Genomic DNA, 11,532 nt, shown 5'->3' on the forward strand with positions numbered 1-11,532 from the left:
TCGCCGAGATACATTGTGTGTGCACGCTTATATAAACGCTGACGACCTGCCTCGAATAACCAATGGGGGGACCCTACCTGGTACTACAACTTCAAGACTCTTTCATTCAAACAAATGGTTTATTGCAAGATTATCTTCTTCTTCTTCTTCTTCTTCTTCTTCTTCCTCCTCCTCCTCCTCCTCCTGCTAAAGGAATTCTCGTATAATTCATTTTACGAAGTAAACACTTTTTAATAAGAAACTTTTGAAATATCATTTACCATTTAAACAAAAGATAACTTCACAACGAAACTCACTAAATTATTACACGTATTTTATTTCCAGGATTTGTCAAAATGATTTCTGTAATTAAAAATTATTCATTTAGAAAAATTTGAAAAGTCTTGTTCTGTTGTTCGTTCTATCGTACACACGTCATTCTTATCTTTAATGAAACCTTTAACAACGGAGTTAAATATATCGTTAAAAGAATTTCTGTTTTTTTTTTATTCACGTTATTCGTTAAATAAAAAAAAAAAGGAGATGCATAAAAGGGTGAACGATGAAAAGAAACATACGTATCACGATCCTGTATTATGATCCTGTGTTCTACCCAAGAAGAGACCTACGTTTTAATATAATGAATACACACACACACACATATATATAGATATATATTCTTTATACAGAAAGAACAACGCTATCAACGTTCCTTACATAATGCTCGTTCGAGCCTAACGAGAACAAAGGACGTATTGTCAGGGACGAATTGTGCTCGGGTTAATGTGCAACCAGTAAGTTGGTCAAGTCGATTTGCGAGCCGGTGTCCATAATGATCTGCGATCCAACTGAGTTTCTATAGTCAACCTTTTCCTCATTCACTCCTCTACAAGTCCACCCCTAAACTCTCAAAGTCCCATTTCATTGTATTCTCCTTTCACCTTTCTTCCTACGTTTGTTCTTTCCTTCTAAACCATGCACCAGTGCATTTATAAATATTCATGTAGACACATGTACACTTCAAGGACCTTTCTTTCGAATACATTTTACCACGTGACGTCAAGGACGGACATACCTCACGTTCATTAAATGCAATTTGGTTTATTGATAGTATAACGATACGAGGAAGTAAAATATCTCGAATTTCTTTTTTATTTTTATTACTCAAAACTTTGTTGCTATTACTGATGGAAACTTTGATTGTATTATATTACTAGGGGTGCCCCGTCACGCGTTGCTGTGGCTTATAATCAGCAACGAATTACCTTATACCACCATCTGTTAGAATTTTATCTAATCATGACTCTTTGTTAATAAAATAATATTGCGATTATATATATTGCGATATAAACTATCCTATCTATCAAGTTGAATGAAACTGCACAGAGTGTACAAAATTTTATTAGAATCGGTTCAGTAGTTTAGGAGTCCATTGCGAACAAACAAAAGAAACAAACGAAAGAAGAAGATATATTATATGATATATAGATCAATTTATAAGGGAATATAATTATAATAATTACAATTACGATTGATACTAAATTTTGTAAATTTTTCTAAATAAAATCCGACCATCGAAAAGGGGTGAAAGAAAATGAAAGACACTATCTAAATACAATCCAGCTTTTGAAGAAATAAAAAGACCAACATATAGGAAATATCTGGTGATACAAGAAGGGAATGTTACTCGTATTTCTTGATTCATCTTGAGCATTACAATATTACCGGATATTCCCAGTAGGAGACCGTTTACGATCTTGGACGATGCATTTTTTTTTGTTTTGTTTTTTTCTATCCAGGTCGTAGTCGTCGTCGTCGTCATAGTTGGGTGTAATCGATGCACTCGTGTGTTCTATGCAACGTGTGCGCTTCCAGCATCATTCGAGCTTGCAATAATCTGCGGGAGGTTGGCCGGAAGCAAATAGAAAAAGTCCTTTAACGTGCTTCGATCTATCTATAACGACTAGCTAATGTTCTAATTACGATCAACGGTGTTGATTTTTTTTTTTTATTTCTACCCATCGATTTTATTAAACGTTCTACTCCTAACATTCTACCAATGATTTTCACCTGTTATTCCACGATATTTTTCCCACTTCGCACCCTTCGTAAACCATCTAATGATACAAATTACTGAGTAATTATAATATAATCGTATAAGCATTTTTTTTATTGTAATCGTTACACTCCTATTTGTTACAATAATCAGAGAATATTAACAAGATGTTTATAATATTGTGAGATGAGCGCCTCCATGCCAAACTTATCGGGCGTTGGGCTCTGGATAGCTCAATTAATTAAAGAGCAGTCGCCCGAAAAGCGAAAGATCCGTGGTTCGAGTCCCCGATCCAGTCGGTCCAGTGGTCCAATTTTTTTCACGAATCCCACAATTATAAATAATAAATAATAATTAAAAAAAATATATATATAATATTTTTCACAAATTTATGCAACATGAAATGCAACTATATTGTTTTCGTAATAAAAATTCAAGTATTTCGCAAATAGGAAAGTGTACAGATTACGTTCAAATAATAAAGCATTTCAAATACTAGATCATCATTATTATCATCATCATCATCATCATCATCATCATCGTAGTATCCACCCAACTTATTCCAAAGATTCGAAGAAAAGTAAGAAATCTTCTTGATTGATCTAAAAATTAATCGTTGTACGAGAACCACTCGCTCCCTCCCTCTCCCTCTCGCAATATTTTTCTTTTCATCTTTTTATTTCCTCGCAATGTTTTTCGAATCGAACGATCTAGTCACGACGATCCAGTTACCTTTTCCAATCGAGCTGGAATTTGATCCTTGATTATAAATAGTAGCACTCTGGGCGAGAGTGAAGGTAGGTATATACACGGACAACGGCAAGACACCACGCACTTTACCCGACCTGCAGATAACCGATACAACTCGCACGCAGTGGTTTAACAAGCGGGTCAGTGTTTTTCGCTCTAGTTGTGTTGATATGTATAATCTTGGTAATTATATACCACCACCACCACTACCACCACCACTACCACCACCACTACCACCACCACCACCACCAACATCTGGAGATTTTACCCAAGTCTCTCCCTCTCTCTCTCTTTCTTGGCCATACGGCCCACGGAATGAGCTACCCACATTTTACCGCGCGCCCCAATCAAATCTGATTGGCACTGACTATTATTTATCTTGTTGAAAAAGATTATTCGATGGTTTACGCCTACGTGAGCTCGTACGTGTCCGAATGTGGTTCTCTTTCAAGCTTGAAGGGTACCTAACATACATACATACATATATATATGTATATACATGAACCTACCTACGTACATCGATGAGAGCGAAAATTGCGTTTGCCTTCTTACAAAGATAAAAACCCAACGGATAATTATTATTCCAACGAAACAGGATCCTGGTTATCTTCATCCACTACTTCTTCTCTCTCTCTCTCTCTCTCTCTCTCCTCGTCCGTCTCTCTTTGTCTTTTTCCACTGTAATATAAATAATTTAACGAAGAAAAATATTTCGTTAAAACAAACGAGATCATCGGGAGAGCTTTTAACTCGAAGCTTGTTTTTTTGTTTTTTAAACAAAAATTTACGATAAAATTGGATCTCGTTCGTTCAATTAAATTAAAAAAAAAAAAAAAAATATTGTTCATGAATGGAAAAAAGAAATAAAATAAAATAGAGATGATGAATTTATTTATTTGTCTCGTGTTAATTTTTAAGTGGCATTGAAAATACTACTCTCTCTCTCTCTCTCTCTTTTTTACTTTTTAAATGAGATCCTTAATAATCTTACATTCTTAAGATCTTAAATTTGATCCTATTTATCCAATTTGATTCTCCAGAAATAAAAAAAAAAAAAAACAAACAAACAAAGAAACAAGAAAAATAATGAAATTTCCGATGATTAACCTTCATTAATCCAAGTTGCATTGAAATTACTCTACCCTGTGTTATTTAAACCATAATCATACCGTTCATAGAAATGCATATGTATTGGTTAAAAAATCAACAAGATCAAATATATTATCTTCTTTTATAAAATTGTTCAATTAAATTTGAAAAGGAAAATTAATCAAATTGGAAATATTCATGACGAATTTCTCAATTATTATCGTTCATTCATCCAACAAAGTTGCATTGAAAGTACTCACTCTCTCTCTCTCTCTCCCTCTTTCTTTCTTTCTTATTTGAAATCCTTTATGGTCATACGTTCACTGAGATATATCCACAGCAATACCCCGCAGTGCTAGGAGGATGCAACGAGTGCATTCTCCTAGCAAAGGATTCAACAACGTCGAATCCTTCGTGCTAACGACTTCATCGTAACGTTGACGGTGTATAAGTGGCAGAATAAGAGGAAGAAGCAGAAACTAAATGTGTATATACCTACACTAAGCGTTGTTAAAGGGAACGGGGTATGGGACGAGGGAATAGGAGGAAGTGTGAGAAACGTGTGAAAGAGGAAAGCTGTCGGTTATGTAACTACCTATTACTTCTTAAAGACGTACGGGAAATTCTAACGTCATGACAGAAATGCATATATCATATTATGATAAATACAATATTAAATAGATACAATAAATAATCAATAAATGGATAATGCGTAATGGATCGATTATACACATCCCATCCCATTATAAACGTGTCTAATGATTTAATAATTAATCCAAGATTTCTAATCATTCCTAAAGAATAAAATGAATATAATGAACAAGTTGCAATTTAAGAATTTAACCCCTTTAAGCAGCAATGATTTTGAAAACAACAAAAAACGACCAAAAAAAAAATCTTTTGTTTTTTTTTCTCGCATAAAAACATAGTTTGGAACATTGTTTTTGACAAAAAAAAAAAAGAAATTGTTAACAATACGAAAATAATGAATATTTTTACGTTAATTTTGGATTTTGTTTCACGTTGCAGAGACAAGCCGAATATTGCAATGTTACACGTACGTCGACTTTTTAATCTTTTTTTTTTTTTCTTTCCAATTACCATTTTGGAAATAACATTTTTCGGAAAACAAACAACGATTCGTTTTTCTTTGCTTTCACATTTCTTATTGTTCAATTTTCTATTACATTGAAGTGTATAAAAAATCATAGAAATATATCGAGTTAACACGAGCGTGCTGCTTAAAAGATTAATATTGTTGTTTGAAAATCACGATGATTATTAAACACTGGACTCTGATAAAAAAAAAACACGAGATAAATTGACTTAGAAATAATCAAAGTTAGAAAAGAAAAAAAAAATGAAAAAGGGATAATCACTTGAACAGTAAAGTTCAATGTCTCTGTGAGGAGACCTATCAAAATCTTGCCATTTGTTGAGTCGAACGTAAATCATATTGTACGACTGTTCTTGTTGTTGTTTTTTTTTTTTTTGAAGTTATGTGAGTTAGCTGGTATCGGTAGGTTACTGTTGACCAAGGCTATATGACATATGTCGAAGATATAAGGAAGCTTACCTGGTGAGAGCAACGATATACTATATATAAGTATAAACGCATAAGCGGCAAGGTCGTAAACGCCTCGGTCAGATCACTCCCCGTGCTTGCCAGCAAAGAGAGGTAGATCTAGTCGAGGATATAATTTCAATTTATGAGATTGTTTACCGTTTCGAACCACTCACCTCTCTCTTTCTCTCTCTCTCTCTTTCTTTTTCTCTATCTTTCTCGTTTTTCTTACACATGGGTTCATCTTAGGAAAGATCTCTCGCACGGTCTGTCCTCTTGCACGATCTATCGTGTTAATGACTTCATTAACGCTTAAATCCGATCGATCGATCGATCGATCGATAGATCGAGAAAGTACCTCAATGTTTTTATTTCTAAGATACGCGTATGTTCACGTGTTTTATTTTTTTCTTGTCGTTCTATAGAAAATCTTGAGAAGAAAACGAGAAGTACGATATACAGGGTGATCGGTAACTGGTGGTACAAACGAAAGGAAAGTGATTCTATATGAAAAAATTCATCGAAAATATAAAATAAGAATTTTTCGTTTGTGGCTTTGTTTTCGAGAAAATCGACTTTGAAGTTTTTAGGGTATTTCTGAAAAGTTGGCAGGTCCGTTATAACGAGACATGATCAAATTGCACGCGTACTTTGCGAAAATTCAAAGTCTATTTTCCGCATGTACTACCAGTTACCAATCACCCTGTGCATATACAATATACTTTACCAATCAAATAATTTTTGATCAGATTTAAATGAATTTTTCGACAACTCTTTTTTTTTCTTTATTATTACTATTATAAACCATTTTTTAGTAAACGATTTGATAAGTGGAACAAAAGTAATTTCCTTTACGTTCGGTACGAAATGTTGTTTTTCATTTGTATTTTTTTTTTCTATTTGATTTTGTTGTTGTTGTTGTTGTTTTCCTACTTCTTAACTACAATCAGTAAATAAAGTTTTACTTTATACGGCAATAGTAATCGTCTTGCATAACTACCTTCCACTCGTTAAGTATAAGTTTTATGATCACCGACACGATGGCATTCTCTCTTAAATAGAGAAAGTCAAACGTTCGACTAAAACTATCCGTTTAAATGAAGATAACTCTTTTCTTTCTCTTTCTCTTTTTACTTTTTCTTTCATAGGTGCTCATTAAAGAAACGATATGTAACGATAGGTAAGAAAATAGCGTGGAATGATATGATAACTCGTTTACATCTTAACGAGAAATTCGTTCCCCTGTTCGCACCATATCTTTTCTCGATTTGTTTGATTTTTACATTCGAAGATAGAAGAAAAGAAAAGAAAAGAAAAGAAAAAAGAGAAAAGAAAAAGAAAAAGGTAAAAAGAAAAGAAAAGGATATCCTACGATTACCGTTGCAAATGCCATTCCTCGTATTCGAGATGAACGCATAATCTCTCTCTGCCATGAGAAATTTTACATTTTCCCACGGAATTATTATTCCTCTCTCTCTCTCTCTCTCTCTCTCTCTCTCTCTTTCTTTGGTTCTCACTGTCTTTGCTTTAGCAACATCAAGAAGCAGAAGCAACGCGTAGAAATGGTTATTCGGTTGCCGTCCTGACTTTAGCCGGGCCTTAAGGGGTCCCCCTCCCCTCCTCCCCCCCCCATTCCGTTCCCTTCTCTTCTCTTCTCTTTTCTTCTTCATCTTCATCTTTTCTCTCCTCTCTCGCACACTATCGGAAATATAATTGGCGCTTTGCAAATCCATTAACCGGGCCCGGTGTGGCAGGTGGCGTTGCCACGGTGTATTACCGCCGGCGGGGCCCTCGCGTACACTAATTCATAGTTTCATGCTTTCCACTGCTTAAAGACTTAATGGAGGCCGCGCACGCATACCCATATAAAAGATAGAATGAGATAGGAAGAGAGTGTGAGAGTGAGAGAAAGAGAAAGAGAGAGAGAGAGAGAGAGAGAGAGAGCTGACCATTCGCCGTTCTTTGACGTATATACTCAACTCGCCGGCCGAGTGAATCGCTCAGCTTCCGTTTCGAGAGATCGAAAGTGTTATGTCGTTTCTACACGAACGAGATATATCCTTGTAGTAATGGTTACCTCTTTGCTCGATTATAAACGACGAAACGTACAAACGAAGAGAGATAGAAATAACAGAGAAAGAGAACGATCTTTATCGATAATCTTTGCCACTTTCAAGACCAATCTCTCATTCTATTTCTTTTTCTATCTTGTGAGAGAAGTAATAACAACCCTATGAATACTTATTCCTTATGATTCCAGATCTATGATCTTCTATCTTAAATGTTCAATGATATAAACGAGAAATGTATTTCTTTTAAGAACAAAAATATTTCTCCATGATTTTGTCGTCTATATCGTTATGATACAAATTATTAATAATTTCTTTTACACCGAGTGAAATAATCTAATGATAGATACGTGAAATGATTGTTTGGTAATAAACTTTACTACGAAATAATTATTTATCCCCACCCCTCTCTCTCTCGAGAATCTATCAGATAACATAGTTACTTCCGATCAAAGTGCTCCAACAAGTTTATCGATTATTATTTTCTCGATCGAATCGTCGTTTTCACTTTCGAAGATACCTTTTACTCACTTTCCCCATACCCATACAAACTAAACGCATGCATGCATACATATACATATACAATCTTTCCTACCTTTACGCGAAAATGACGAAGTAAAATGACGAAGTCGATCAAGAATACCCACTCATGGTTGATACTCTGGAATTCGAGTTAGCGTAACTCGTACTAACATCTACATCGGGTTTATTCGATGTGAACGAGAGTAAAAGACGAGCAGCAAGCAAGGTCCTTAGAATGAACCATAGGACGACCCTTTTTTTTTTTCTTTTTCTTCTCTTTCTATCTCATATATAGTAGTACGCGATGTATACACCACCATCACGGAAATCCAGTGCTCGTTCAGAGTGTTCACTATGTAAAGCCGAGAAGGAGGAGGAGGAGAAGGAGGGGGTTGAGAGAGAGTTAGATAGAGGAGAGATGCATTTGAGGCTACCATTAAGCCGGTGATTGATAATGCCCGCAGACCCGTTCTGCGCCATCGCGTCCGTCCGATCAAGGTCTCAGCCCATCGTCTATATAGTAGTAGTATATATATATATATATATATATATATATATATATATATATACACCCATCTAACAAAAAGCGAAAAGAGCAGCAAGACGCGCTGCTGCTCACTGCATAACGCGCCGCAAAACTCTAGCAAAAAGCGTAAAAGTAACGTCTACTGCCTTGTCATCGACCCCTCCCCTCGTCCTCACCTTTCCCTCCCTCCCTCTCTCTCTCTCTCTCTTGTTGCATCGTTGCACCGTTGCCCCCGTTGCACGGCTGCAGATAATTATCGCCGATCTTAGAAGAAGAATTCTTTGGATTTTTACTACGATATATATGTGTAGAAAAGAAAAAAAAAACAAAAAATTAAATCAAATTGTAAAAGAAATTCAAATTTGATTGCTGCAATGGAAATGAATTTTTGGAATGTTTGTGTGTTCGGTGGGAATTCGGTGGGAAGTGGGACGATATAGAATTTAACATAGATTCAAAACACCTGATGCTGTCGCCATATGATTTCTGATAAATAAAATTCCAAATGATGTTTCGCATCTTGTTCTGTTTTTGGCAAATCCCAAATACGCATTTTCGTAGCACTAAAAAATGACGAAATCCTGACGTAACCCTGACGAAACCCTGACGGTTGCTGTGTGCAAGCAACAAGATTGCTCTTTATTGGCGCATTAGCGCAAATTTTTGCTGCGTTGGCGTTAATAACTAAGTTACCAATTAAATTGAAGATTATAATTTTCTAATTTTAGCTTTTTTTTGCATTCTAATATTAAAAATTTAAATATATAGTGTCTCGTGTATAAATAAAAAAAAATAAAATTGCATTGATCGTGGTGGAAAAAAAAAGAAAAAATCATGTTATTTGTGTAGCTAACTTGTTTTACACGAACCCCTCCTAACAAAGATTTTTCCTATCGTTCGAGTAAAACGACAAGTTCCTGCGTGTTCGTAAGACAAAAAAAAAGAAAAAAGAAAAGGGAAGAAAACGGGAGGGGGAAAAAAACAAAGAAGCTGCTTGTGTATCGCCAGCTGTAGAGCAAAATGTCTTTGTTTACTTAACCTCGAGAATAAGGTAAGAGGCACAAAGTATAAAGCGAGCAAGCAAGCAAGCAAGCAAGCAAGCAAAGAGAGGACAAGAATGGAATCTAGGGAACATAGAGGAAGAACGACAAAAGGTAGAAACGGACGAGCAAGGGAATGACGAGGCACGCATTCCATCCAAGCTATTTTCTCTTGAAAGAGATCGAACAATACGGACACCTTGCTGGACCAAGAAAGAGAAAGAGAGAGAGAGAGAGAGAGAGAGAGAAAGATGGAAGATGACCGTGGAAAACATTGAACGAGACTATCGGATAATACAATGATTCAACGTGTATCAAAATCCTAAAATAAACTTCAAAGAAATTCTTCTACATTTAATATTGATAATTAGATCAAATAAACGAAATTATATATTAATTAATTATTACAATATATAATAAATATAAATATATATATATATATATATATATATATAATAAAATAGCAACATTTCGAATAAACTCAACCCTTTGGATACAACCTAAATATAATCATCATATGTAGTACTAGAAATAACTTATCAAAGTCACGTGCAATTAAAATAACAAACCGATTATTATATAATTAAGCGAAATTAAGTTGGATTACTGCGAAAAGGTTGCACGAAGGATATCAAAGAAGGGGGGGAGGAGGGTGTGGGTGGATATCAAAGAAGAGATTAAAATAAAATCAAAGATAAACTGATGTCGGGGAAAAACAAAAATAAAGAGTCGAGTTTAAAAACATACGAGGGCTAAAGAAAGGGTAAGAAAAAGAGAGAGAGGAGGAGGAAAAGGAGGGTGGAAGGGGGTTGTTCGCGACTCCTGCTGAAAGATTTGCTACGAGTGTAGGAAACGTCCGGATATGATAATAAGCGAGGCTCGCACCGACGTCCAGCGTTATATTCGCGAGAAGCCTCAGGGCTACAAGAGAGAGAGAGAGAAAGAGAGAAAGAGAGAAAAGAGAGAGAGAGAGAGAAAAAGGAAAGGGAAAGAAAAAGAGGGTGAGGGAGAGGAAGAAAGAAACCGGGTTCGCGTCAACGCCACGAAGAAGAGAACCAGTCCTCCAGTTCTTGAAGTCGCTGTCACGACCACCGGCAACTTCTTTCTCTCTCTTTCTCTCTTTTTCTCTCTCTCCCTCTCTCTTGTACAAATCCTTGTTCCTACGTGCGTATCTTCCTCCTCCCTATTATTCGTCCCAACCCTGCCGAGAGTCACGCCTTTTCGTACTCGTAACGGTTCATCGTACGTACCAGCGGGTGGAATCTCTCTCTCTCTCTCTCTCTCTCTGTCTCTCTCTTTGTTTTGGTTTTATATTTTTCTTATTTATTTTGTTTTTTCTTTTTTTTTTTTTTAGTACCTCTAAATATGTGAAATCATCTAGAAGAAGAATATAAAATTATTTAAGTTTTGTTATACGATTATTTTTTGAAATTATTTTTTTATATCCAGTAATATTCAAATTGCAATTGAAATAATTTGAATGTATTTATTTATCAATAAAAAAAAAGATATAAAATAATAAACAAAAGTATTAAATTTTTTTTATTATTATTCTTTCGAATCGTATTCGTTAATTTAATATAAAATTTTCTGTTTACTTTCTCACCGCGATTAGGCGAATTACCCTACGATTGAAATTCTTCACGATGGTAGATAAAAAATAATTCCAATTGGAATCTCTTTGGTGGTCGCGAGCGCATCTTCAAGTATTTTCGATCGCACACAAATATTCTCAAAGCCTCTAGAGAAGGAATTAGCATAATGCCGAGAGAAGCATTAGGTTCGTAAGCGCAAATTGTGCTGCAGGCATGCTCTCGAAGCACCGTGAGAGAGAGAGAGAGAGAGAGAGAGAGAGAGAGTCAAGGTAACGGGGGAGAGAGGGAAAAAACGAACAGGACCGAGATTTTTAAATTTTCATGCAAAATTTCAACTCATTT

General features: G+C 35.4%; 1 protein-coding gene and 1 long non-coding RNA gene across 2 annotated transcripts in view; one reads left to right on the top strand and one right to left on the bottom strand.

Moving 5' to 3' along the window:
* Positions 1 to 10,011, bottom strand: part of LOC149031604 (uncharacterized) — a 29,355-nt gene extending 19,344 nt beyond the window's left edge. The window contains exons 1-2 of the long non-coding RNA XR_016177550.1: positions 3,295 to 10,011; positions 1 to 342 (exon numbers count right to left, since the gene is read on the bottom strand). The exon at positions 1 to 342 is cut by the window's left edge and continues 6,372 nt beyond it. This is a non-coding gene — a long non-coding RNA (uncharacterized LOC149031604). The remainder of the gene's footprint in view (positions 343 to 3,294) is intronic.
* Positions 1 to 11,532, top strand: part of blo (bloated) — a 106,738-nt gene that overhangs the window by 71,100 nt on the left and 24,106 nt on the right. The gene's annotated exons all lie outside the window — the stretch shown is intronic.

Source organism: Polistes dominula, unplaced genomic scaffold (genome assembly GCF_049000335.1).
Source record: "Polistes dominula isolate Pdom_NZ unplaced genomic scaffold, Pdom_raw_medaka contig_82, whole genome shotgun sequence".
In the NCBI taxonomy this organism is placed as follows: Eukaryota; Metazoa; Arthropoda; class Insecta; order Hymenoptera; family Vespidae; genus Polistes; species Polistes dominula.